This window comes from Apium graveolens, chromosome 3 (genome assembly GCF_009905375.1).
Source record: "Apium graveolens cultivar Ventura chromosome 3, ASM990537v1, whole genome shotgun sequence".
NCBI lineage: Eukaryota > Viridiplantae > Streptophyta > Magnoliopsida > Apiales > Apiaceae > Apium > Apium graveolens.
The window spans coordinates 222,164,612-222,191,806 of NC_133649.1; the positions used below are offsets into that span (position 1 = coordinate 222,164,612).

At 37.0% G+C, this 27,195-nt stretch overlaps 2 non-coding genes across 2 annotated transcripts; both read right to left on the reverse strand.

Annotated features, from left to right (window-relative positions):
• Positions 1–13,898: 13,898 nt before the first annotated feature.
• LOC141716205 (small nucleolar RNA R71) lies at positions 13,899–14,005 on the reverse strand. The gene has a single exon (XR_012572922.1). It is a non-coding gene; the product is annotated as a small nucleolar RNA R71 (small nucleolar RNA).
• A 5,798-nt stretch (positions 14,006–19,803) lies between these two features.
• Positions 19,804–19,910, reverse strand: LOC141715567 (small nucleolar RNA R71). Its single transcript, XR_012572324.1, has one exon. It is a non-coding gene; the product is annotated as a small nucleolar RNA R71 (small nucleolar RNA).
• Between the last annotated feature and the right edge of the window lie 7,285 nt (positions 19,911–27,195).

Consider the following 27,195-nt stretch of genomic DNA (forward strand, 5'->3'; position numbering starts at 1 on the left):
AGGCTTGAATTGGTGTTTTGTACTTAAGTATTTTATGTTTTTGATGTATTTCATAGTGTTTTTGCTTTTCAGGTGTAGATAAGGGATCAAGGAGATTTAGCATTGCTTTGGTGCTAAATTGGTGTTAGGAAGGTGTCTGTGAAGATTTCTCGTTGAATGCCATCGAGAACCAGCAAAATAAAGGAAACAAATTAGTTTTTTCCAGAATGTCGGCACGCTCGCGCCTTGCTAGCGCGCGCCCGCGCTAGAGAAGTAGAAGGACAGCGCGCCCGCGCTGGTGAAGCGCGCGCCCACGCCAGGTCGGGATTTTAGAATCCTGTTATAAATATAAGATGGTTTTTCTGGGCTTCTGGATTAATTGGGATGCTATATAAAGATAACTTAAAAACATTTTTAATAACAGAGCTTAAGGAGAAGATATCAGGAAGACCTAGGAGCACAAATACAACCAAGGCGAAGAGGATCTAGTTTATTCTTGTGATTCTTTGTTTTAAGTTGTAATCTTGGATGCTAGTTTTCTTGTTTTGTTGAACCTATTACTCTGGATTACATACTTTGTTTATTATTCAGTTTATAAAGACTTAGTTTATTATACCATGCTTTCATCGGAACCCACGGTAATGATGAGTTCGGTTATGGGCTAATCGTTATCGTGAGGTTCTAGCGGTTTACTTATGGATTTCAATAGTTAATTTATTTTGACACTTTAGTGTGTGGTGATTGTATGATATCCTAGTATTGGTTGTGCTTATTCGTCTTATGAGCATCGCGAACTTATAAGATAGCGTGTTAATCTCTAATGAAGCGACAATAAATTTAGAGGTTTAGAACTTGTAAGCTATTATAGGTTCATGTATTTGTTATGCATGATTCGTAGGTAATTTTAACCATTTTACTTGCCCTATGTAATCATGATAGATAACTTGCGCATTAAACCTTTGTGTTGTCAAATTCTATAGACATATAGGGTCTCAATATACTTGGTGTCTATTCAGCTTGTATCTCTTTTGTGGATGTCTGGTAGTAGGGTATTCGTACAACGAAAGTTGGCGTTTACTAGTTTCTGTTGTCTGATTAGTTGTCATCACCATTGCATGCTAAGGTTGAGAACAATGACTTTGAATGAAGTAGTAATGAAGTTAGAATCCCATATTTGTCTCATATAGTAAATCAACCCTTTTTAATCTCTTACTTAATTGCATGTTAGTTAATATCTTAGTTAATCAAAACCAAACTTGTTATTCGTCTTAGCATTGAATAATAACCATACCATTGTTGCATAAGTACATTAATCGAAATTAACCTAAACCAGTCTCTGTGGGAACGAACTAGAAAGAATTCTATATTACTTGCGATTGCATATACTTGCATGTCTATTAACGCGTATTTTCGTCCTAACAAGTTTTTGGCACCGCTGCCGGGGACTCGGTTGTTGAGCAAGATTGAAGATGTACGTATAACTCAATAATACTGGTTTGGATAACTCAACATAGAACAAGGACTTTGAAATAATCTATGTTCAGTATTCCACTAGGATCAGTACAGACTGTTTATTGGGTATATGCACAAAAGGTTTTGATAGCTGCAGTGAAGAAAACATCAACAGTGATCCGTATGAAGTTCATTGATATGTTCTGGCATCGTAGGAATAAGGATGGAGTCATTTGAAGGAGTTGTCAGAATCAGTATGAAGACCTCAAGGATTCCTAGTGAAATTAGTTATATTTGGTAGTAGACTTAACAGTGGTTTGTACTGGTTTAATACGAAGGCCTGAGAGCGGAACTAGTCGTCTTTGAACCAGACTCGTGCACGAGACGTCAGTGATCCGTGAAAGGAAATGGAGTATTATTTTTAGAAAGACTGTTAAGTGGTTTTTGTACTCGAGGAGTCTAGAAATATATTAAGGTACAAAATTCTGGAGATTTGCCTGCAAATACAGAGGAGTACAAATCTAGGATTTACAGGATTTATTTTTAATCAATGACTGATTTTTTATTAAATGGAAACTATTTCATTTATTTATTTAATTTTATATCACAATTGATTTTAAAATAATGAAATTAAAAATTTATTTTTATTAAATGAATAAATGAAACTCAAATCATTTATTTATTTAATCTAATTTCAACTTTTAATTTTGGAAAAATAAATTGAGATTTGATTTTTAGTTAAATAAATAAATTAAATTAAATTGAATTTATTTATTTAATTAAATTAAAAATCAATGTTAATTTTTTATTTTATTTTATTCATGAAAATTCAAGTTGATTTCTTTTGCATGCATTTAACTGTTTGGAGAAATAAAAAGAAAATAATGGACTGTGTGTGTGAAATTAACAAGAGTGAATTAGCAGCTTAGCAAGACAAAACAAATGCATGTATTTTTTTTTTGGGAAATGATCACAGTTGTGCAAAGTATCAAACAAAAGAAAAAATTGCTATACAAATCAGAAAGTGGCAGACTTGTTTGTCTGTTTTCTACTCTCCCGCGACGGGCGCGTGCGGCGACAGTCCCCTTCCCCCTTATTGTTTTCTGGCGCGTGCGATACAGTCTACTTCCCTGGCACTTTTTTTCCCGAGTGAACATATCTTGTACCTTCATGTCATACAATGAAGTCAAAAGCAAATCAATACAGCCTGCTTCATTTTGTTCGAATAAAGAAATAAAAAAAGGGGTGCATCTCTTTTGTGTATTCAAAAATAGTTGGTTGTTCGCAAGTCGCAGGTTGCACTGAAATTCAAAACAAAGCATATAAATTGCCTTTGTTTTTTTTTCACGTCGCAGGTTGAAGGATAAAAATGAAGCACAGGTTAAAAAGAAAAAATCAAGGTGCAGACTGTTGATTTAAAAGACAAAACAAGGCGCATGTTAATTAAAAATACAACGCAGGTTGACAAACTATAGTCGCCAGTTGAACCAAAATTATGGGTCGCAGGATACAATTTACAAGGCTGTGAATTCAAAATATATGTACTAAAATCAGCCACGTGTCCCTCTTCTCTCTCCAGCCTACCAATCTATATAATCAATCAGCAACAATTGGATCTATATCTCCTTCATTTTTTACAAAGTCCGAAGCTCTTGCAAATTTATCTAATCTCACTTTCAAAACTTTATTTTACAAGGAGAGGTCATGTTCAATTTGTTCCACACCAATTAAAGCCTTACAAACTTGTAACACTCATTATTTAAAGCTCTCTTGATTGTATTTAATATCATTTGATAAGAGTTTTAAATTCTTAGAGTGATAGATAGAACCCTAGATTGATAGTTATTGTTTTTGGTTCTCTTTATATTTGTTACTTCAAATCATTTATATTCAGAGTTGTAAGCAACCCTTTACAGTTTAATTTCTTAATAATAAGAATTATTCCGTGAATCTCCTTGTGTTTGTGTATTTCGTTTTCGAGTTTTATTTTTCGCTGCAAATAATTAATGAAAAACGAAGAACATACATTCACCACCCTTCTGTATGTACCTTTTGGACCTAAAAATTGGTATCAGAGCCTACTGATCGATATATAGATCAGATCCGTAAGATTGGTAAGTTCTGTGTTTGTTTTGGTTATTGCGGAGTTTGGGAGTGCTTTCGGTGTGTAGAAATGATTTGGATTAATTTGTGATCGTAGTGTTCTTGATTGTTGTGGATTGGTTGATTGATTGGTATTGGTGGATTTTGACTGTTTGGATTATCGTATTTTGAGACCTTATATTGCAGAATTTTTGTAGATCTGAAAATATGAGTATTCGGACAGTTAATGGCATCAAGGTTCCTTCCTTTAGTAATGTCAGTGAAAACAGCTATAAATTGTGGAAGAAAAATATGACTCTATTTATTTCAGTAGTAAACCGTGATTACAAGGGAATTTTAGAGAGTGGTTTGTTTGTACCAAGAAAGGACATTTCTATAACTACAGATTCAGAGAGTAGAGTTCCTCAGGAGTTTATCCTAAAGGATCCGTCTGAATACACTGATAGGGATAAGGAATTAGTTTCTTTGGATACAAGTCTTCGATCAATTTTAGTTGAGTCAATGGATCCCAACATGCATCATCGGATCAAGGATTGTTTTAGTGCTAAACACATGTGGGAAACCATTGAAGCTATAGTGAAGGGAACTGAAGACAAGAACATATTGAATTTTCTGATGTCTGAGTACAAAGAGTTTAAATCTCTTTCCGGTGAAAGTATCAAACAGTTGCTTGGAAGGTATACCCAACTTCTGGATGAGATGAGTACACTACGGAAGAAATACTCACAGAAACAGATAAACAGAAAGTTTACTTTTACCTTGCCCAATCATTTGAAAAATAAAGTGTCATCCAACAGAGAAGGATTGGATTTCAATACAATGTCATTGGATGAGCTTTATGACAAGTTAAAGACCTATGAAGCTGAGGAAAAGCAGAGAAATGTCAAAAATAGGTCTGAGACAGTGAACAACAAGAACAAGACCATAAATGAATCAACATGTCCTGTAGCAGAGGAATACATAAGTCCTGAAGAAAATATTGAAGGATCACTGACTTCGGAAACTTGTACAAGTGGATCAAATCTGACTGGAAATGAAGAAGCTGCAGATGACTATTATACTTTGGAAGAGCTTGAGAAATTAGAAGATCAAACTATGTTTGAGATGGCTTCAAAATGTAGTGCAATTAAATTCAGAAAAAATTCCAAATATACGGTCAAGTCATCTAGTGGAGACAGTCAAGATCTTGGAGATGGAGAATCTACAGAGTCGGTATCCAGTGAATGCTGTAAGGAACAGTTGATTGGAGGAAGCACACATGAATTGTGTGATGATGAAGAAAAGGGACACTCTAATAGTGAACTGAAAGATTCCACACAAGCAAATGAGAAATAAGCTTGTCTGAGAAGGAATGAAGATGGACAGAAGAAGCATCAGGACAAAGAATTAGTCAGTGATGTAAAGCACTGGAATGGTACAGATGCAGAGGAAGAAGAATGTAATGATCCAACATCAATGGAAACCTCTTCATCGCATGTATCTTCTGAGACCACTACTAATATATCCTGGCATGATTGTAAATATTGTGATAAGGATAGAAGAGTAGAATTGTTTCAACTTCATGTTAGTGTGACCAGCTTTAAAGAGGAAATAAATAGAATAAAATCTAAAAATAGATTGCTGCTCACTAGACAAGAAGAACTAGGCCTAATTACTATTGAATTAGATAATATTAAGAAACGTAATGAATGCCTAGAGAACATGGTCAAAGCCAGTGAGGATTTAGATGTTGTCCGTAGGAGTCAGATAGCTGAGTTAGAATCAAAGTTGAAAGCTTATCAAGACTCTACTACAAAGGAAATTATTGACAGCCAAATCGATGGAGCCATAAGTGACATTGGATCCAGTGATATTAGACATAAACATGTGATAGAATCAGAGAGTATTGATAATGGTAAATCAAACTCTTCAAATACATCACAAACTTCTGAAAAGGCCAATAATTTCTTATGCAAAAAGGCCATTCCTGATTCTTTCAATGAAGTTGAGGTGCTTGTTGAGGATTATGTCTCTAGTGATGATGAGTCAACCGTAGAGTCATCTAAGGAGTCAACTTCTAATGATGAACCTAAAACTCACTTAGATGATAGAGATGTTCACAAGGCTAAAAAGAAAAACAGATGCAATAGAAATGGGAAGTTAGGTGTTTGCATTAAAAATGAAGATCAGCTAAAACCTAATTCTTTTAGGAAGTTATGCTTTAAATGTAATTCTGCTTCGCATCTTGCATATGCACGTACTGTGAGTAAAGTAGATAAAGGTAAAGTTCATAATAAGCATAACATGCCTACCATGCCTAGTTCTCATACATCATGTCATAAATCTAAATGTATGCCATGTGCTTTTAATACCTTGTTGTCTTATCTTAACTTGATGCATTTGCCATCCACTACTTGTAAGCATAATGATAAGAACATGAGTAGAAAGCATGATAGGGCAAAGACTGTCAGTCCTCCTAAGGTTAGGAAGGAAACCTCTACTTGGAAGTCTAAAGGCATTCTTAAGGCTTTCAAAGAAAAGAAGGAGTCAGTCGGTGAGAAATAAAAGAATGTTAAATTTGCATATGATATTGCTCAAACTGTGAATCTCTCTAAGTCCCCTGGACCCAATTTAGTTTGGGTACCAAAGAAAACTTGATCCATAATGTAGACAGGGCAAGCAAAAGTGAAGCGAACCATGTGGATTTTGAACATTGGATGTTTAATACACAAGAGTTCGAGGATAGAGCCCTGCTATCAGAAGTGGACAAGTGAGCTGGCCCAGTAGTAACCGTTGGAGATGACATCAAAGGAATCACTACGGGATATGGCGTGAAATCAGGAATGTCATCTTTCACTCAATATTTAAATGCATATATTTATTGAATATATGTTGTAGTTATTTGTTGAGTTTCTACTTTAATAGTTTGATTTATGGACCTTTAAGCATTCAACTTTATTATTTTCTCCACAAGTCAAATTGTCAAAGTATTAGCAGCATCACACCTTTGATAATGTATTTCAGTGGTTTGTGATAAGATTAGCAGCATCACACCTCTGATAATCTATTTCAGTGGTTTGTGATGAGATTAGCAGCATCACACCTCTGATAATCTATTTCAGTGGTTTGTGATGAGATTAGCAACATCACACCTATGATAATTCATTTCAGTGGTTTGTGATGAGATTAGCAACATCACACCTCTGATAATTTATTTCAGTGGTTCGTGATGATATTAGCAGCAGCACACCTCTGATGATTTATTTAGTGGTTTGAGATGAGTTTAGCAGCATTACACCTCTGATAATTTATTTCAGTGGTTTGTGATGAGTATAGTAGCATTACACTATTGAGAATCTTTTTCAGTGGTTAGTGATGAGTTTTGTAGCACCATAAACTCTTGATAATTCATATCATTAGTTAAAAGGTGATATATGTAGCATTATAAACTCTTGATAATTCATATCATTAGTTAGTGGTGATATATGTAACATCATAAACTCTTGACGAGTCATATCATTAGTTGGTGGTGATATTTGTAGCACTGTAAACTTCTCATAAATCTAGTAACAATTCTTGTTAATAGTTTTATCACTAGTTAATGGTGAGTTATGTAGCACTACATACTTGAATAAATTTGTTGACAAATTTTGTTAATATTTTTATCACAAGATAGTGGTGAGATTTTGATAATAGTGAGATCTTTTTAAATTGCCTTTTCTGAAAAACTCACTAAGTTCAAAATCATGTGTGTAGCATAGTTGAACATAATTCAATTTTCATGGAGTCTAACAATTAATGAGTTCTTGATTGAATATCATAATTGGTAGTAGACTTAGTGGATAGTGAGTCATGTTTGATTATGAGATTGTATTTTTGTCATTATTAAAATTTAATGACAGCAAGCTCCCAAGTAATCAGAAGGAAGACAATTTAGACAATCTAGATGTTGAAGATCTTTCTGATGATGAAGATAAACCTGAAGTTATTCCAAATGAAGATATTAATGCAAATGATCTTGTTAATGATCACAATTCTGATTCAGACTCTGATGGGAATGGTCCCGAGACAAGCAAAGATAGTCAATCTATTTCTGGAACTAGTTTTTAAGATTCAGATTCTGAAGGATTAATTGATAGTGGTGATAGTGGAAGTGGTTCGGATACAAGTAATGATAGTGGAAACTAAAAGAAGCACAATCATACCATCTTTGGAACCAATCCATAAGCTTTAGATTCTAGATCATGCTGACAACAACTCAGGGGGAGCAAAAGAAGAAGAACAAAGATCCACTGGTCAGACTCAACATAATTTTGAAAATGATGAGTTATCAAGAACTAGTCTACCAAGACGTAAGAATAGTGTAAAAACCATCCTTGGCACTTGATATTTGGTGTTTTTGATACTAGATTAAATGCTAGAGGATCGGAAGAAGAAAAAGAACAAGGATCTACTAGTCAGACTTAACATAATTCTAAAAATACTGAATCATCAAGAGCTAGTCTACCAAGACATAAGAATGGAATAAAAACCATCCTTGTCATATAATACTCAGTAATTTTGATACTGGAGTAAAGGCTAGAAGATCAGAAGAAGAAGAACAAGGATCTACTAGTCAGACTCAACTTAATACTGGAAATGTAGAGTCATCAAAAGCAAGTCTACCAAGATGTAAAGACTGGAGTAAAGACCATCTTTGGCATTTGGTACTTAATGTTTCTACTACTGGAGTAAGGGCTAGAAGAGCTGCTGCAAATAATTGAATAAATTCTGATTTTCTATCACAAATGGAACCAAAAGAAGCAGTGAAGCTCTTGGAGATCTAGATTGAGTGATTTCCATGCAAGATGAACTCAATCAATTTGAAGATTAAATTTGTGAAGGCTTGTTCCCAGATTCAAGGATAGATCACAATCTTTAAATAGTTAAGATCTTTCCAAGAGGGAAAAGAAGCCTGAAGCTATTTCTGAATATAATAGGGGTTGGTCCAGATTCAGATTATGGTACAAGTTCAATATTTATTCCCCTCAAAGCACCAAATCTTAGATTTGATTCAACAACAACTCAGAGGGAGCAAAACAAGTAATTTCATACAAATCTAAGTTAACAACATGGGAAAGTAAGTTTACATATCTATACTCATTATATATAAATCCATGTTTGTAAACTTGTTTTGAAACTAACTGATTACCATGCTTTACATGTAAAATGCTAGTGGTAAGTAAGAGTTTTTGATGCAATATATGAGTTGTTTGAATGTTTACATGCTATATGTTTTCTCCGATACAAACACTCTTGATATTGATATTTATTTTAGCACACACATATCAATATTGTATGCACTCTGATCTAAGACCCTGTAATCCCATTTGTGATCTTATCATAACTCTGATTTATAGGCTTAGATCCTGCTTAAGATTCTTTGTAGCTAGATTGATTACTATGTTATACTTTATGTGATTATATCATGTTTTCTGAGTAATTTTGTATGATTGTTGAGTTTCAGATCCCAGGTAACTCTGACAACAGATTCCTTGGTCACTCTGATTCTCTTTTTATGCTAGAATAACTCTGTCTGTCTTGTGCTAGAATAAATATGCAACATGACTAGTTATAGTTGTGACATGATTATGTCATGAGTAGTTTTTAATTGGCTTAGTCTTGTGTTGACTAATTAATTGGTGCATACTTGTTGGATATACTCTTGGCATAATTAATTAATTTTATGACTTATATGTTGATCCTGTATGTAACTCTTATGATCTTGCTATGCTTATACTCTGTTCTGGATATGAGATCCAAACATATTTCTTATACTCTAATTACCTTTTGCAATTCTTATAAGTTTGGAACAATGTTCACTCCCTTTCCTCTATAGTGTTTATCTGTATTGGACTAACTTGAACTGTTTTGAGCTAATGAGATTTGATTGAGTAGCATTGTCAAAAGAATCAGAAAGCATGATCATCTGAGACATCCTTCATGAATCCAGATTATGGTAAGTAAAGGTAAAAGATCTCTGATTCTGAAATCACTCTGTTCTTGATCATCAAATTCTCTAATATTGTACTTCGGATGTTTGTGATCTTCAACACCCTCAGTGATTTTAGGAACTAACTAAGAGCCTATCAAACCTCATAGGTTATAACCCAAGTCATTAGAACCAAACACTTCTCAAACAGTATTCCATTACCTTACTCTGATACATCCCTCAGATTTTGCTCTGATTCACTTAATTTACTTGAGATATCAACTCAGTGATCAGACAAAATTACCATTTAGTTTTGGAGTTGTGTTGAGAATGAGGAAGATAGTGCCAAGAAGCACCACATAAGGAAGGAAATGTCAACCTTACAGCTCTGTCTCTCACAAAGAAGTGGAGTATCTATAACCTGAGACATCTGTAAGCCCATCTGTATTCTATCAAAAGGATATAGAGCTGAAAAAGGCATATAAACAGTTGCTAGGTGCATTCTCCCAATAAAAATGTTATCTATTAAAAATTTGCCTGTCATCCAAGGCATATGTATACGAGTCACTACCCCTTGTTTAAAATGTTTCAAATGCACATGTGAGATTCACACACATAAGGCAGGTATTGACGCAACAATCATTGTCAAACCATATCAAGGTCAATGGAAATAGGTTGAAATCATGTATCATGTTCTAATATTTATCTTTGATCTTGAATGATAACATATGATCCTGGTTGGAGACTTTGATAAGTCCTCACAAACTTTAGAAGAAATCTTTGATCCCTAATGACATATCATTGATTATTGGTTATCTTCCCAGAATTCAAATCTGGAAATGATTTTGACTTTGTCAAAATTGCAGCTCGTAAAAAAGGACTCAGATATCATCTGACGAGTTTATGAGGTATACTTCTTCATGGAAGTTGAGGGATATCAGGAATTCTGCCACTTAAAAGAATCCTAATTTCCCCTCTCAGAAGGAACATTTCTGAATCTCTTGACTGAGAGTTTTCATCCTTGAAGGTGGAATGCAACTTTTCTATGAAAAGGATTTTCTCGCAGGTACACTTGGATGTTTGGAGCTTTGAGTGAGTTACACACTGTGAGACTGGGTGACAAACACTTGAGTGTAGAGTGAAGTAAAACATAATGTGAGATCACTAAACAGAAATCATACACTTATACTGTGAGAAATGGTTACCAAATAGTCTCTTCACTTGGTTGGTTGATCCTAAGGTTTTACTCTGAATACATTTTGAAGGATTTCTCAATTAAGGGGGAGAGATTATAACAAAATTATGGACCGATAGTCTTTCTGTAACTAAGAAGAGGGATTTCTAACTTTATTATACTAAGGAAGGGATTTTTCATCTTAGGGGAGAGATTATTGGGTTTTGGTTCTAGATTCCAAAATGTTTTCTATGTGCTTTATGGGAAGATCTGAAGGTTATTGAAGACTGTGTTTAGAAGATGTATCTATATGTAACTTTACATAAGGGAGAGAAAAATCTGTTCTCTGCTGAAACTGAATGTTTATTAAAGATGCGGTAGATATAAGATAATATTATTTCCAATTCCAGGATTGAAAGTTAAAAGCTGATTGAAGATTTTTGGATAAGGTTAGTTGAGTTATCCTCCAAATTATTGCTTCTCCATTATTATTTGACCGTCGATTGTAACAGTCAAATAGGGAAAGATTGTTGAGCAAGATTAAAGCTGTACGTATAACTCAACAATACTGGTTTGGATAACTCAACATAGAACAAGGATTTTGAAATAATCTATGTTCCACCAGGATCAGTACAGATTGTTTATTGGGTATATGCACAAAATGTTTTGTTAGCTGTAGTGAAGAATACGTCAACAATGATCCGTAAGAAGTTCATTAATATGTTCAGGCATCGGATGAATAATGTTGGAGTCATTCGAAGCAGTTATCAGAATCAGTGTGAAGACCTCAAGGATTCCTAGTGAAGTTGGTTATATTTGGTAGTAGTCTTAACAGTGGTTTGTACGGGTATAATACGAAGGCCTGAGAGCGGAACTAGTCGTCTGTGAACCAAACCCGTGCACGAGACATCAGTGATCCATGAAAGGAAACAGAGTATTATTTTTAGGAAGACTGTTAAGTGGTTTTTGTACTCGAGGAGTCTGGAAATATATTAAGGTACAAAATTCTGGAGATTAAAAGGCCTGCAGATACAGAAGAGTACAGCTCTAATATTTACAGGATTTATTTTTAATCAATGACTGATTTTTTCTTAAATGAATAAATGGAAACTATGTCATTTATTTATTAATTTTATATCACAATTGATTTTAAAATAATTAAATTAAAAATTGATTTTTATTAAATGAATAAATGAAACTCAAATCATTTACTTATTTAATCTAATATCAACTTTTAATTTTGGAAAAATAAATTTAGATTTGATTTTTAGTTAAATAAATAAATGAAATGAAATTAAATTTATTTATTTAATTAAATTAAGAACCAATGTTTAATTTTTTATTTTATTTTATTCCTGAAAATTCGAGTTGATTTCTCTTGCATGCATGTAACTGTTTGGAGAAATAAAAAGAAAAGAATGGACGGGGTGTGTGTGTGAAATTAACAGGAGTGAATTAGCAGCTTAGCAAGATAAAATAAATGCATGTATTTTCTTTTGGGAAATGATAACAGCAGTGCAAAGTATCAAACAGAAGAAAAAATTGTTGTACAAATCAGAAAGTGGCAGATTTGTTTGTCTGTTTTCTACTCTCCCGCGACGCGCGTGCGCGACGACAGTCCGCTTCCCCCTTGTTGTTTTCTGGCGCGTGCAACACAGTCTACTGCCCTGGCACCTTTGTTTTTCCTGAGTGAACATCTCATGTACCTGCATGTCATACAATGAAGTCAAAAGCAAATCAATACAGCTTGCTTCGTTTTGTTCGAATAAAGAAATAATAGAAAGGGGTGCATCTCCTCTGTGTATTCAAAAATAGTTGGTTGTTCCCAAGTCGCAGGTTGCACTGAAATTCAAAATAAAGTATAGAAATTGCCTTTGTTTTTTCTTCACATCGCAGGTTGAAGAATAAAATGAAGCGCAGGTTAAAAATAAAAAACAAGGCGCATGTTGTTGATTTAAAAGACAAAACAAGGCGCAGGTTAATTAAAAATATAGCGCAGGTTGAAAAACTATAGTCGCCAGTTGAACCAAAATTATAGGTCGCAGGATACAATTTTTCAAGGCTATGAATTCAAAATATATGGACTAAAATCAGCCACGTGTCCCTCTTCTCTCTCCAGCCTACCAATCTATATAATCAATCAGCAACAATTGGATCTATATCTCCTCCATTTTTTACAAAGTGCAAAGCTCTTGCAAATTTATCTCAACTCACTTTGAAAACTTCATTTTACAAGGATAGGTCATGTCCAATTTGTTCCACACCAATTAAAGCCTTATAAACTTGTAACACTCATTATTTAAAGCTCTCTTGATTGTATTTAATATCATTTGATAAGAGTTTTAAATTCTTAGAGTGATAGATATGACCCTAGATTGATAGTTATTGTTTTTGGTTCTCTCTATATTTGTTGTTTCGAATTATTTATATTCAGAGTTGTAAGCAACCCTTTACCGTTTAATTTCTTAATAATAAGAATTATTTCGTGAATCTCCTCGTGTTTGTTTATTTCATTTTCGAGTTTTATTTTCCACTACAATTAAATAACGAAAAACGAAGAACATACATTCACCCCCCTCTGTATGTACCTTTTGGACCTAATATCAGTGTTAATTTGTAGTTTATGTGCTTGTCATCAGTGGTCGTTAAAGTTCACTGACTTGGATATTGTCACTTACTTGGGTACTTGTTGTATTTCAGGTATTTTAGAGAGCGTGTATGCTAACGCATTCTCGATCTCGCAAGAGAATACTGGATAAAGCGGAGGAAGTAGTTGAAGAAGTTCTTGTTGAAGAGAAGGTTGAATAAGTTTTTATTGAGGAGAAAGTTGAAGAAGAAGCTTTAGTCATAATAGGAGATCAAGCAGCGAATCCTAAGGCTTTGATGGACTATTCTAAGCCGAAGATCAATGATATTCAGTCTAGTATTATCAGGCCAGCCATCGCGACTAACACCTTTGAAATCAAGTCGAGTACGATTCAGATGATACATAACTCAGTTCAGTTTGGGGGTTCTCCTATAGAAGATCCCAACATGCACATTAGAGATTTCATCGAGATCTGCGACACTTTCAAGTTCAATAAAGTTACCGAAGATGCTATAAAGCTGAGGCTTTTCCCATTCTCTCTGAGAGATAAGGCTAAGTGTTGGTTGCATTCTCTACCACCAGGCTCTATTATTACTTGAGAAGATCTTGCTCAGAAGTTCCTCACTAAATTCTTCCCTATGGCAAAGATTACTACAATCAGGAATGTTCTTACTCAATTTGCACAACAATCTGGAGAATCTTTATGTGAAGCTTGGGATTGCTACAAAGAGATGCTTAGGAAGTGTCCTCATCATGGGATGCCTGACTGGATGATCATTAACTGCTTTAATAATGGGTTGGGTGCAACTTCTAGACCCATGCTTGATTCAGTATCAGGAGGAGCCTTATGGGCCAAAAGCTACGATGAAGCTTATGAATTGATTGAACTGATGGCTGCTAATGAATACCAGAACCCAACTCAGAGAATACCTCAAGGTAAGGTAGCAAAAATTCTGGAAGTGGATACATCTATTTCTATAGCTGCTCAGCTTCAGGCTTTGATGGTGAAGGTGGATTCCTTGGCTAATTTTGGAGTTAATCAGATCACTAGTGTCTGTGAGCTTTGTGCTGGTGCGTATGAGACAGAGCAGTGTGCTATTTCTAGTGAATCAGCTCAGTTGGTGAGCAACTTTCAGAGGTCGCAGCAACCAGATCCTGTCACCTATCATCCCAACAACCGCAAGCATCCTAATTTCAGTGGGAACAACACTCAGAATGCGGTGAAACAGCCTTATCAGCAGTATGCAGCAAAGCAATACAACCCTCCTAGTTTTCAACATCCGCAATATGCACCAAGACAATAACTCTAACTTCAGCAGCTACCACAATCTAATGAAAAATCTGAATTGGAGGAGTTGAGGCTCATGTGCAAGAGCCAAGCAGTTTCTATTAAGACCTTGGAGAATCGAATTGGGCAAATTACCAATGCCTTACTGAATCGACAACCTGGTACACTCCCTAGTGACATTGAAGTACCAGACAAAAGGGATGCTAAGGAGCAGATAAGGCAATTATATTGAGGTATGTGAAGGTTGCAAATCCTAAAAAATCTCCAGTTCTAGAAATTAAAGTTGTGCTTGAAGAAGAAGTGCAGAAGGAAGCAAAAGTGGAACCAAGGAAGACAACTATTGTTAACACTCCTCCTGAGGGTAATACAGGGGAAAAATAGGTCTATCCTCCACCTCCTTTTCCTAAGAGGCTGCAGAAGCAAAAGTTGGATAAGCAATTTGCTAAGTTCCTGGAAGTTTTCAAGAAACTTCATATCAACATACCTTTCGCTGAAGCTCTTAAACAAATGCCTAGCTATGCAAAGTTTATGAAATGTATTCTCTCTCAGAAAGTGAAGCTAGATTAATTAGAGACCATTGCTCTTACAGAGGAATGCAGTGCTGTGCTGCATCATAAGTTGCCTCCGAAGCTTAAAGACCTTGGCAGCTTCACTATTCCTTGCACTATTGGAAACTTGTCGTTCGACAAATGTTTATGTGATTTGGGAGCTACCATCAATCTGATGCCTTTGTCTGTCTTCAAGAAGTTGGACTTACCTGATCCAAAGCCTACTTATATGTCCTTGCAGTTGGCCGATCGTTCTATTATATATCCACGAGGAATTGTGGAGGATGTTTTGGTCAAGGTAGACAATTTCATCTTTCCCGCGGATTTTGTAATTCTTGATTTCGAGGAGGATAAGAAGATTCCCATAATCTTAGGAAGGCCATTCTTGGCTACAGGCCGAACCTTGATTGATGTGCAGAAGGGTGAGCTCACTATGCGAGTACTGGATCAGGATGTGATGTTCAATATTTTCAATGCCATGAAATTCCCTACTGATAATGAGGAGTGCTTAAAAGTGAAATTGGTCGATTCTGTGGTTACTTCAGAACTTGATCAAGTGCTAAGGTCTGATGCCTTAGAGAAGGCCTTGTTGGGGAATTCAAATAGTGAAGATGATGAAGGTGATGAACATTTGCAATATTTCAATGCTTCTCCTTGGAAGCGAAGGCTGGATATGCCTTTTGAATCTCTTGGATTGGAGGAGCTGAACAAGTCTCCAAAGCGCCTCAAGCCATCTATTGATGAAGCTCCTATACTTGAGTTTAAACCATTTCCTGAACACTTAAGGTATGCTTTTTTAGGTGATGCATCTACTTTGCATGTTATTATTGCATTTAACCTTTCAGGTAGTGATGAGGAAAAGCTCTTAAAAATTCTGAGAGAGTTCAAATCGGCAATTGGGTGGACTATAACATATATCAAGGGAATCAGCCCTTCTTATTGCATGCATAAAATTCTTCTAGAGTAAGGTAGCAAGCCTACTGTGGAGCAATAGAGAAGGCTTAATCCGATCATGAAAGAGGTTGTGAAGAAGGAAATTCTCAAATGGCTAGATACAGGGATCATCTATCCTATTTCTGACAGTTCTTGCATGAGCCTAGTTGTTGAGTGGCATTTTTGACACTTTATAATGCTCCGTAAAGCTTTGGATTGATGTATTGTACTCAAGTTGTTAGTGTTTTTAACGTGTTTTTATAGTATTTTTGCATTTCAGGCATGTATCAGAAATACAGGCGAATTGGCATTGTTTGGATGCTAATTTGGTGTTAGGATGGTGTCTAGAATAAATTCTCATGAAATGACCAGCTCAAATCAACAAGAAAAAGGAAGAAGTCAAAAGTTTCTCCAGAGAGACGGCGCGCTCGCGCTGTGATAGCGCACGGCTACGCCAGGATGGGAGACTATTAGCGCGCCCGCGCTGGTCAAGCGCGCGCCCGCACCAGGTCGAGAAAGTAAAATCCTGTTTCTTATGGAATTTTGATCCGTTGGACTTCTACTCTGCATGGACTGTTATATATACATAACTTATGTTCGTTTTTCATAACGAGACGTATAAGAGCTTAAGGAGAAGGCGTAAGAAGACCGTAGAGCACAACTCTACCAAGACGAAGAAGATCTAGTTTATTCTTGTGATTCTTTGTTTTAAGTTGTAACTTTGGATGCTAGTTTTCTTATTCGTGAACCATTACTTCTGTTTCGTACTTGGTTTTATGGATTTCTTTAGTTAATTTATTTCAATGCCTTACTGTGTGGTGACTGTATGATAACCTAGTATTGGTTGTGCTTATATGTCTTATGAGCGTCGTGAACTTATAAGATAGCGTGTTAATCTTTGATGAAGCGAAAGTGAATTTAAGGGTTTAGAACTTGCTATGCTAGCATAGGTTCATGTAATTATTATACATAATTCGTAGGTAATTTTAACCATCTTACTTGTCCTATATAATCACGATAGATAACTTGTGCATTAACCGTTATGTTGTCAAATTCTATAGACGTATAGGGTCTCAATATAACTGGTGTCTATTCAGCTTCTATCTCTTTTGTGGATGTCTGGTAGTATGGTATTCGTACAAATCAAAAACACAAAATCAACCAAGCTAGGCAAAACAAATCAAAAACACAAAATCATTTCATTCTTCAACATTGCTCTCGGCTTTTTCTCATTTCAAGGAGAAGAATTTTCAACATTCGTATATATGCATGCCTGTTTCGTATTCTTGATTTATATATCTTTTGGTTCAAATGCTTATTAGTTGCATAATACCTATGCTAGAGATAAATAGTAGTGGCGTATACCCTTAGTATAGGGGACCCAAAGGCGAACATTTTCTAAACCGGGAGTCGATGCTCCCGAGTATATTATATATATATATTTATATATATATGGATATAGTTTTCAAAACTATTGATAGAATAAGGTTTATTCGATAACTTTATTTTATTTAATGAATATTATTTAAATATTCATTCGAGGACTTATGACTCTGTTTATTCTATTTAATGATTATTAATTGGATATTCATTTGAGGATGTATGACTCCGTTTATTTTATTTAATGAATATTATTTATAATATTCATTCGAGGTATTATGACTCCGCTTATTATTTAATAATATTCTTTATTTTATTAAAGAATAATGTTTCGATAATTAAACTTATTTTCGATTATTCAAATAAAGATCGTACTTTCGTATAAGTATATCTTTGGTTAATTATTATTCATTTCAAGTATAAGTTTTAAAACTTCTACTTCGATTATTTTTATAAGGATTATCTTTATGAGAATATTATTTAAATAATAATATTCAGATATTTCTAATATATCGGGACTGATTTATTTTAATAAATCAGTAGTACTCCAAACATTCTTAAAAATGTTTTCGAGTCTTCAAAATGATTTCTAAAAGTTAGGGCGGATCCCAAAACTCATTCTTTTATATTTAAGATCCTCCTTTCGAAGGGGATTTAAATACTCGCTCAAAACCTGGGGGATCCGGCTCTGTGGTGTATTTTACATTCGTAACGTGGTTGCTGTTTTGAGAAAACAATTTGATTACTTGCCCAACGTTCGGGAAGTAAGTCCCTCTAATTGAGTCGGCATAAGCGACAGGCCGGGGTACGGTCTATCAAAGTGTAAGTGGCTGGGTGGCAGTCCATCAATGCGTAAGAGGCCGGGTGGCGGTCCATCACAAGGTCCTTATGTGGCCAGGGTGATGACCGATGGGGGATTCATCCATCTACTAGTAGAAAAGGTTACTTATTGGTATCTTTGCCTGATCAGCAAGATATCGGGTTTATGCCAAAATTCTTTTCCTTTCCAAAATTCATTGGATGTTACAAACTCTGTTCATACTTTACATAACAGAGGTTCCAGGAAATGTTTAAGAGATATATATGTGGATATATATATCGGGACTAAATAAAGTATCTCGAGACTTTATTTCATTCAATAATATTTCAAAGATTGAATCTATTCAAGTCTTAACTTGTGGTCTCATCTATGGGATGACCTTTTGAAACCTATAATACTTTGAACAGTGGTAGTTCAAGTAGCTTTATAAATGATATAAGTATAGTGAAGTATTTGATAACTTCATCCCTTGTTTTTGCTTATATCCAGTAAGTAATTATCTTTCACCTGATAAAGGTTTCCAGCAATTTATCCATTTAGATGCTTGCGTTATTGTTTACACTATATATTATCTTGCGAGCTGTAATGCTCACTCTTGCTTTATTTTTTCATCACACAACAACAGTTAGGAAAGATGGCCAGACTCAAGCAGACCCAGCGCAAGAGCGTGGGAAGCGCCCCGCGCCTTCCCGTTGAGATCATAGCTGCTATAGCTGCAGAGGTAGATCTATTTGTAGATCAGACCTTCTACTTTTGGGAATCAATTGTGTATAATTATAACTTGTGGCAGATAATGGCAATTAAGTGTAAACTTATTAAGTAATCATTTTTGGGTTGTAATAACTTTTAAATTGTGGATTCAAAGACTTGTACTTATTTCAATTTCATCTCTGAGACTATAACGGGTTGTGGTGTGTGTTAGTGTGGGGTCACAGCATGAGGTTATTTATTGTTAATTAAGTGAAGTGATATTGTGGAAAGAAAGACCGTGACGATCCGGATCCCTGACCCCGGATCTGGGGGTGTTACAATTACTTACTTAATTCCTTGTCGTGTTTCAGGTACTCTAGCGAGCGTGTATGCATACGCGTTCTCAGTCTCATAAGAGAACACCGGATCAAGCTGAGGAAGAAGTTGTAGTCGAGGAGAAAGTTGAAGAAGAGATCTTAGTTGAGAAAGAAGAAGAAGTTCTTATTGCAATGGGAGAACCAGAAGCGAATCCAAAGGCTTTGATGGACTACTCTCAACCGAAGATCAATGATATTCAGTCTAGCATTGTTCGACCATCCATCTCAGCTAATACCTTTGAGATCAAGTCGAGCACGATTCAGATGATACAGAACTCAGTTCAGTTTGGGGGTTCTCCGACAGAAGACCCCAATATGCACATCAGAGATTTCATCGAGATTTGTGACACTTTCAAATTCAATGGAGTTTCTGAAGATGCTATTAAGTTGAGGCTTTTCTTATTCTCTCTATGGGATAAAGTTAAGTGCTAGTTGCATTCTCTACCACCAGGGTCTATCACCAAATGGGAGGATCTTGCGCAAAAGTTCTTAACTAAATTCTTTCTTATGGCGAAGACTGCTGCAATCAGAAACACACTTACTCAATTTGCTCAGCAATCTGGAGAATCTTTATGCGAGGCTTGGGATTGATATACGGAGATGCTTAGGAAGTGTCCTCATCATGGGATGCCTGACTGGATGATCATTAACGGTTTCTATAATGGTTTGGGTGCTACTTCTAGACCCATGCTTGATGCAGCATCAGGAGGCGCCTTGTGGGCTAAAAGCTACGATGAAGCTTATGAATTAATTGAACTGATGGCTGCTAATGAATACCAGAATCTTACTCAGAGACTATCTCAGGGTAAGGTAGCCGAAATTCTGGAGTTGGATGCATCTACTGCTATAGCTACATAACTTAAGGCTTTGACGATGAAGGTGGATTCTCTATCTAATTATGGAGTTAATTAGATAACTAGTGTTTGTGAACTTTGTGCTGGTGCCCATGAGACTGATCAATATGCCATTTCTAGTGAATCAGCTTAGTTCGTGAGCAACTTTCAGAGATCGCAGCAACCTGTACCAGCAACCTATCATCCTAGCAACCGCAATTATCCTAACTTTAGCTGGAGCAACACTCAGAATGCGGTTCAGCAGCCTTATCAGCAGTATCCAGCAAAACACTACAACTCCCCTGGGTTTCAGCAACCGTAATATGCACCAAGGCAACAACTCCAGCTGCAACAGTCTAATGAAAAATATGAATCGGAAGAGTTGAGGCTCATGTGCAAGAGCCAAGCGGTTTCTATCAAGACCTTGGAAAATCAAATTGGATAAATTGCCAATGCCTTGTTTAATCGTCAACCTGGTACACTTCCTAGTGATACTGAAGTACCGGGAAAAAGGAAAGCTAAGGAGAAGGTAAAGGCAATTACATTAAGGTGTGTGAAGGTTGCAAATCCCGAACACTCTCAATTTTCGGCTGAAGAAGCTATAGCTGAGGAAGAAGTGCAGAAGGAAGCTGAAGTGGAACCAAGGAAGACTACTATTGAACACACTCCTCCTGAGGATAATACAGGGGAGAAACAGATCTATCCTCCACCTCCCTTTCCTAAGAGGCTGCAGAAGAAAAAGCTAAATAAGAAGTTTGAGAAGTTTCTGGAGGTGTTCAAGAAACTTCACATCAACATACCTTTCGCTGAAGCTCTTGAACAGAGGCCTAGTTATGCGAAGTTTATGAAAGGTATACTTTCTCGGAAAGTGAAGCTTGATGACTTAGAGATAGTTGCTCTCACGGAGGAATGCAGTGTTGTGCTGCAAAAAAAGTTGCCTCCGAAGCTTAAAGATCCTGGAAGCTTCACTATTCCTTACAATATTGGAAAGCTATCATTCGATAAATGCTTATGTGACTTGGGAGCTAACATCAATCTGATGCCTTTGTCAATATTCAAGAAGTTGGACTTACCTGATCCAAAACCTACTTATATGACTCTGCAGCTGGCTGATCATTCTATTACATATCCGTGAGTCATTGTTGAGGATGTTTTGGTCAAGGTGGATAAACTCATCTTTCCTGCTGATTTTGTAATTCTGGATTTCGAGGAGGATAAGAAGATTCCCATAATCTTGGGAAGACTGTTCTTGGCTACTGGCCGAACCTTGGTAGATGTGCAAAAGGGTGAGCTCACCATGCGAGTGCTGGATCAGGATGTAAATTTTAATGCGTTCAATGCCATGAAATTCCCTACGGAAAATGAGGAGTGCTTAAAGGTGGAGTTGGTCAATTCTGTGGTTACTTCAGAACTTGATCAATTGCTAAGGTCTGATGCCTTAGAAAAGGCCTTGTTGGGGAATTCTGATAGTGAAGATGATGAAGGTGATGAGCAATTGTAATATATGAATGCTTCTCCCTGGAAGAGATAGATGGATATGCCTTTTGAATCTCTTGGAATGGAGGAGCTGAACAAATCTCCCAGGCACCTCAAGCCATCTATTGAGGAAGCTCCTACACTTGAGCTTAAACAATTGCCTGAACACTTGCGGTATGCTTTTTTAGGTGATGCATCTACTTTTCCTGTTATTATAGCATCTGACCTTTCAGGTTGTGATGAGGAAAAACTCTTAAGAATTCTGAGAGAATTCAAATCGGCAATTGGATGGACAATAACATATTTTAAGGGAATCAACCCTTTTTATTGTATGCATAAAATTCTGCTAGAGGAAGGTAGCAAGCCTACTGTTGAGCAGCAAAGAAGGCTAAATCCGATCATGAAAAAAGTTATGAAGAAAGAAATTCTCAAATGGCTGGATGTAGGGATCATCTATCCCATTTATGACAGTTCTTGGGTGAGTCTAGTTCAGTGTGTACCAAAGAAAGGAGGTATCACCGTTGTTGCTAATGAGAAGAATGAGCTCATTCCTACTCGAATAGTCACGGGGTGGAGAGTTTACATGGATGACAGGAAAATGAAAAAGGCCACAAGAAATGATCACTTCCCTCTACCGTTTATTGATCAGATGCTTGACAGATTGGATGGACATGAATACTACTATCTTCTGGATGGCTATTCGGGCTATAATCAGATTTGCATTACTCCGGAAGATCAGAAAAAGACTACTTTTACTGGTCCATTTGGTACTCTCACCTTTAGAAGAGTTTCTTTTAGTTTGTGTGGGGCACCTGCCACATTTCAGAGATGCATGATGGCTATCTTCTCTGACATGATTGGTCAAAATTTGGAGGTGTTTATGGATGATTTCTCTGTGTTTGGCGATTTATTTGATGAGTGTTTGTGGAATCTTGGCGACGTTCTTAAAAGGTGTGTTGAGACCAACTTGGTTCTCAACTGGGAGAAATATCACTTTATGGTGCGACAAGGCATTATTCTTGGTCACAAGGTCTCTAGTAAGGGTCTTGAGGTGGACAAAGCCAAAGTGGAGGTCATTGAAAATCTTCTTCCACCAATTTCTGTTATGGGAGTTCACAGCTTTCTTGGTCATGCGGGTTTCTATAGGCGGTTCATCAAGGACTTCTCAAAAATTTCTAAACCTTTGTGCAATATTTTGGAGAAGGATGTCCCGTTCAAGTTTGATGATGAGTGCCTAGCTACTTTTGAGTTCTTGAAGAAGAGTTTAATCATGGCACCTGTCATAACTGCACCTGATTTGAATAAACCTTTTGAGATGATGTGCGATGTAAGTGACTATGCAGTTGGAGCTGTTCTTGGGCAGAGAAAGAACAACATATTTCATGTGGTCTACTATACTAGTAAGAACCTAAATGGTGCTCAACTGAATTATACTACTACTGAGAAAGAACTTCTGGCTATTGTCTACGGTTTTGAGAAGTTTCGATCTTATTTGCTTAAGACGAAGGTGACAGTTTTCACTGATCAGGCTGCAATTCGATATCTCGTCTCGAAGAAGGACTCGAAGCCTAGATTGATTAGATGGGTTCTTTTGCTTCAGGAGTTTGAATTAGAGATCAAGGATATAAAAGGTACTGAGAACCAAGTCGCTAATCATCTATCTCATTTAGAAGATCCAAGTGCAACTTCACAGGATGAGACATTGATAAATGAGTCTTTTCCCGATGAGTAACTATTTGGAGTGTAAGAAGAAGAACCGTGGTTTGTAGACATTGTGAACTACATTGTGAGTAATATCATGCCTCCAGACGTGTCGTACGCTCAAAGGAAGAAGTTTCTTCATGAGGTGAAGTGGTACATGTGGGATGAACCATATCTGTTTAGGCAAGGAGCTGACCAAATCATCAGGAGATGTATTTTGTACAGCAAAAAGGGGGGATCTTGCGAGATTGTCATTCGACTGTTTATGGAGGCCACAATGGTGGAGAGAAGACAACAGCTCGTGTCCTTCAAGCGAGATTCTTCTGACGTACATTGTTTAATGATGCACATCACTTTGTATTGAAGTGTGATCGATGCCAATGTGTGGGTAATATGTCTAAGAGGGATGTGATGCCTCTTAATGTGCTTCTCGAGGTTGAGGTCTTCGATGTTTGGGGAATCTACTTCTTGGGTCCGTTTGTCTCATCTTGCAATAACCAGTATATCTTGTTGGCGGTCAATTATGTGTCGAAATGGGTTGAAGTCAACGCTTTACCGAAAAATGATGCGAAGGTAGTGCTTAATTTTCTTCATAAGCATATATTCACACAATTTGGGACTCTAAGAGTCATAATCAGTGACGAGGGATAGCATTTTTACAATCGCAAGTTCACTGCCATGATGCAAAGGTATAATGTGAATCATCGCATTGCAACAGCCTACCATCCTCAGACTAATGGTCAAGCTGAGGTGTCGAACAGGGAGATCAAGCGTATTTTAGAGAAATTTGTGTGTCCATCAAGGAAGGATTGGTCTTTGAAGCTTGATGAAGCTTTTTGGGCATATAGAACAACATACAAGACTCCGTTGAGAATGTCGTCGGTTCAGTTGGTTTATGGTAAGGGGTGTCATTTGCCTGTGAAGCTCTAGCATAAAGCATATTGGGCTTTGAAGAAATTGAACCTTGATTTGGATGCAGCTGGTAAGAAGATAATGCTTCAATTGAATAAACTCAATGAATTTCGGCTTCAAGCTTATGAAAACAATAAAATGTACAAGGAGAAGGTCAAGAGATGGCACGATAGGGGTCTAGTCCTCAAGTCATTTGCGCCGGGACAACAAGTTCTATTATTTAACTTTCGTCTCCGTCTTTTTCCTGGAAAATTAAATTCGAGATGGTCCGGGCCTTCCATAATCAAAACTATATTTTCGTATTGAGCTGTTGAGATTTTTGAGAATGATCCAGGCCAAGCATTCAAGGTAAATGGTCAGAGGTTTAAGCACTACTTTGGGGATACGGCAAACCGTGAGGTGGTTAGTGCCGTTTTATTGTCTACGTGATCTCGAGATTCTACGTCAAGCTAACGACATAAACCAAGCACTTCTTGGGAGGCAACCTAAGTTTGTTGTATAATAGTAGGTAGAGGAAGCAGAAGGAAAAGAGAAAACACATAAAAAAAATCAGAAAAATAAAAAAATCCAGGGCCAACTATAGTAGCACGGCACACCCGCACTGAGGAGCGGGGCGGCCGCGCTGTTTTTCCAGTAACTAGGCACGCCCACACTGACCTGGTGCGTGGCCGCACTGAATTAACAGAAACTGGGCGCGCCAGCGCCGAGGTGGCGTGCGGCCGCGCTGGGTCCCTGTTATAGAAAAAAATATAAGGCAGAAAGAAGAAAAAATTGGGGTATTACAAACAAAATCAATTCCCACCCGAATTTTACTCTTCCACATCCCATATTTCCCTCTCCAAATCAAACTCATTATTCCTATTATTCCCATTATCAATTCCCACTCCTTTTTCATAACTGATTCTCTCCCAATCTCCTGTATATACACACACTTATACATAAACTTCTCCATCACTTCTCAAAACTCTCAAACACACAATCTCTCTTACAAACTTCTATTCTCTCAGACTCTTTCAATCTCAATGGCACAAAAAAGACAGCGAATTCAAGTAAGCAGAAGCACCACCGATTCTTCGAGTACAGGTGGTATGAGGCCTAGGTTTTCAACTCCCGAGGCTGAGGCGGTGTATGTGAGGCTACTTTCGAAACCTATAGCCAAGGAGCGTGGTTTTCTTCCATCGGGGAAAAATGGTAAGTTGTTGGAGATGATCTTGGGGATGGGATGGGTTATTTTTTTCCGAGACACCCGCTGTTGTGCCCATGAGTGTGGTGCGTGAGTTTTATGCTAATACTAAGGCGGAGAAGAACGGTTTCATGGTGGTGAGGGGGATAACGGTGGACTACAGTGCTGAGGCGATTCGTAGGGTGATTGAGCAGCCCGAGAGGAAGGAGGAGCAGAAAACTAGAACGAGAAAACTCTGGAGGAGTTTAACTTGGATTTGATTATTGCTACCCTGTGTGTGCCTGAGACTCATTGGAAGTTAAAGAAGGGCACTAATGAGTACACCATTTTCCCTGCTTCGTGCATGAATAGGTTTGCACGTGCATGGAATTCTTTTATTTATGCTAATATCATGCCATCTTCTCACGTGCATGAGATTACTGTGGAGCGTGCGCGTTTGTTGCGGGGTATTCTGTAGGGAGACTATGTGGATCTTGGGATGGTTATCCATCAGGGTATTCGGAGGTTTTTGTGAGGGAGTACTACGTGTTCGATACCCTATGCGTCCATTATGACGAAGTTATGTGTGGAAGTTGGCGTTTGTTGGCCCGCACATGAGCAGCTGCAGCTCCCTAATGCTCCGATTGATAGTTCGACATTATTGAATATGACAGAGTGGTATGGTGTAAAGCCCGATCCTAAAGGGCTTGGTTATTCTTATGACCATCTTCCAGGTGGAAGGCCAGCGGATCAGACTTATGCTGGTGGGACTTCGCAGGCTCGTCGAGCAGCTTGGAGAGCTCAGTTGGGAGAGGAGGCTGGTCCTTCGGGATCGCAGCAGCAGCATCAGGAGGAAGCACATTGTGGCACCCTCCAAACCCGGGTCAGAAGTTTGGGGTCCACACACACACACACCTTATTTATAACCTGCTTATAACAATAATAAAGATAATAATAATATGCAGCGACCCTACTTACCGACTACCACGGACCGCAACAGGTTAAAGTATGTACACAAACCACACACACACTTATATTACAAACGTCCAAATCCCAACTATTCAAACTTAGAACTGAACATTTAATATTATTCTAAACTTTTATAAACTTAAACTATCTCAAAAGCTGTCAGCTAGCTTAACTCGACCAACCTGGACCCCTAGCTCTCACACTGGATTGGGGATTCTCGCTATCAACTGGTTCCTTCTTAACTGAAAAAGAACATAAACAACATCGCACAAATGAGCTAACTAGCTCAGCAAGTCACAATGACAAGACTGAGAATAATGATCATCAAGTGAAAAGGGTTAAGATATCAAGTGAACAATGATTAATGATTTAGAATTAGATATAATATTTTTATTTTAAAACCAAGGTTAGGCTGCTGATCAGTCATGCACTAGCCCCAAGCAAGGCATACAACTCTGCTCTAATTACTGGATCTAAGGCACACATTGGCCTAACTTGACCACCAATCTGGTCTGACCACGAATCTAGTCCACAATTTTATAAAACAATCCAATTCTAATATAATAACAGAATAAACAATGTAAAGCAATAAACAAAATCATAAGCAACATTGGATGTTCAATAATGAGATGGTTTCAATCTTCACAAAGGATTAATATAGCAATTTCAAAGAATGGCTGTTAGGTAATGAAATAATTGGATAACAAAGGAATCAAAGTTTCAAGGTTGCAAGGATTTGGTCTTTCAAAGCATAAGGTACAATGGTTTGCGTATGTAAGCAATTTGATTCAGTGTTTGGCATTTAGTTTGTATGTATTTGTGGAGTAGTACATATATCTGTGGTTCGTATTCGGGTATACA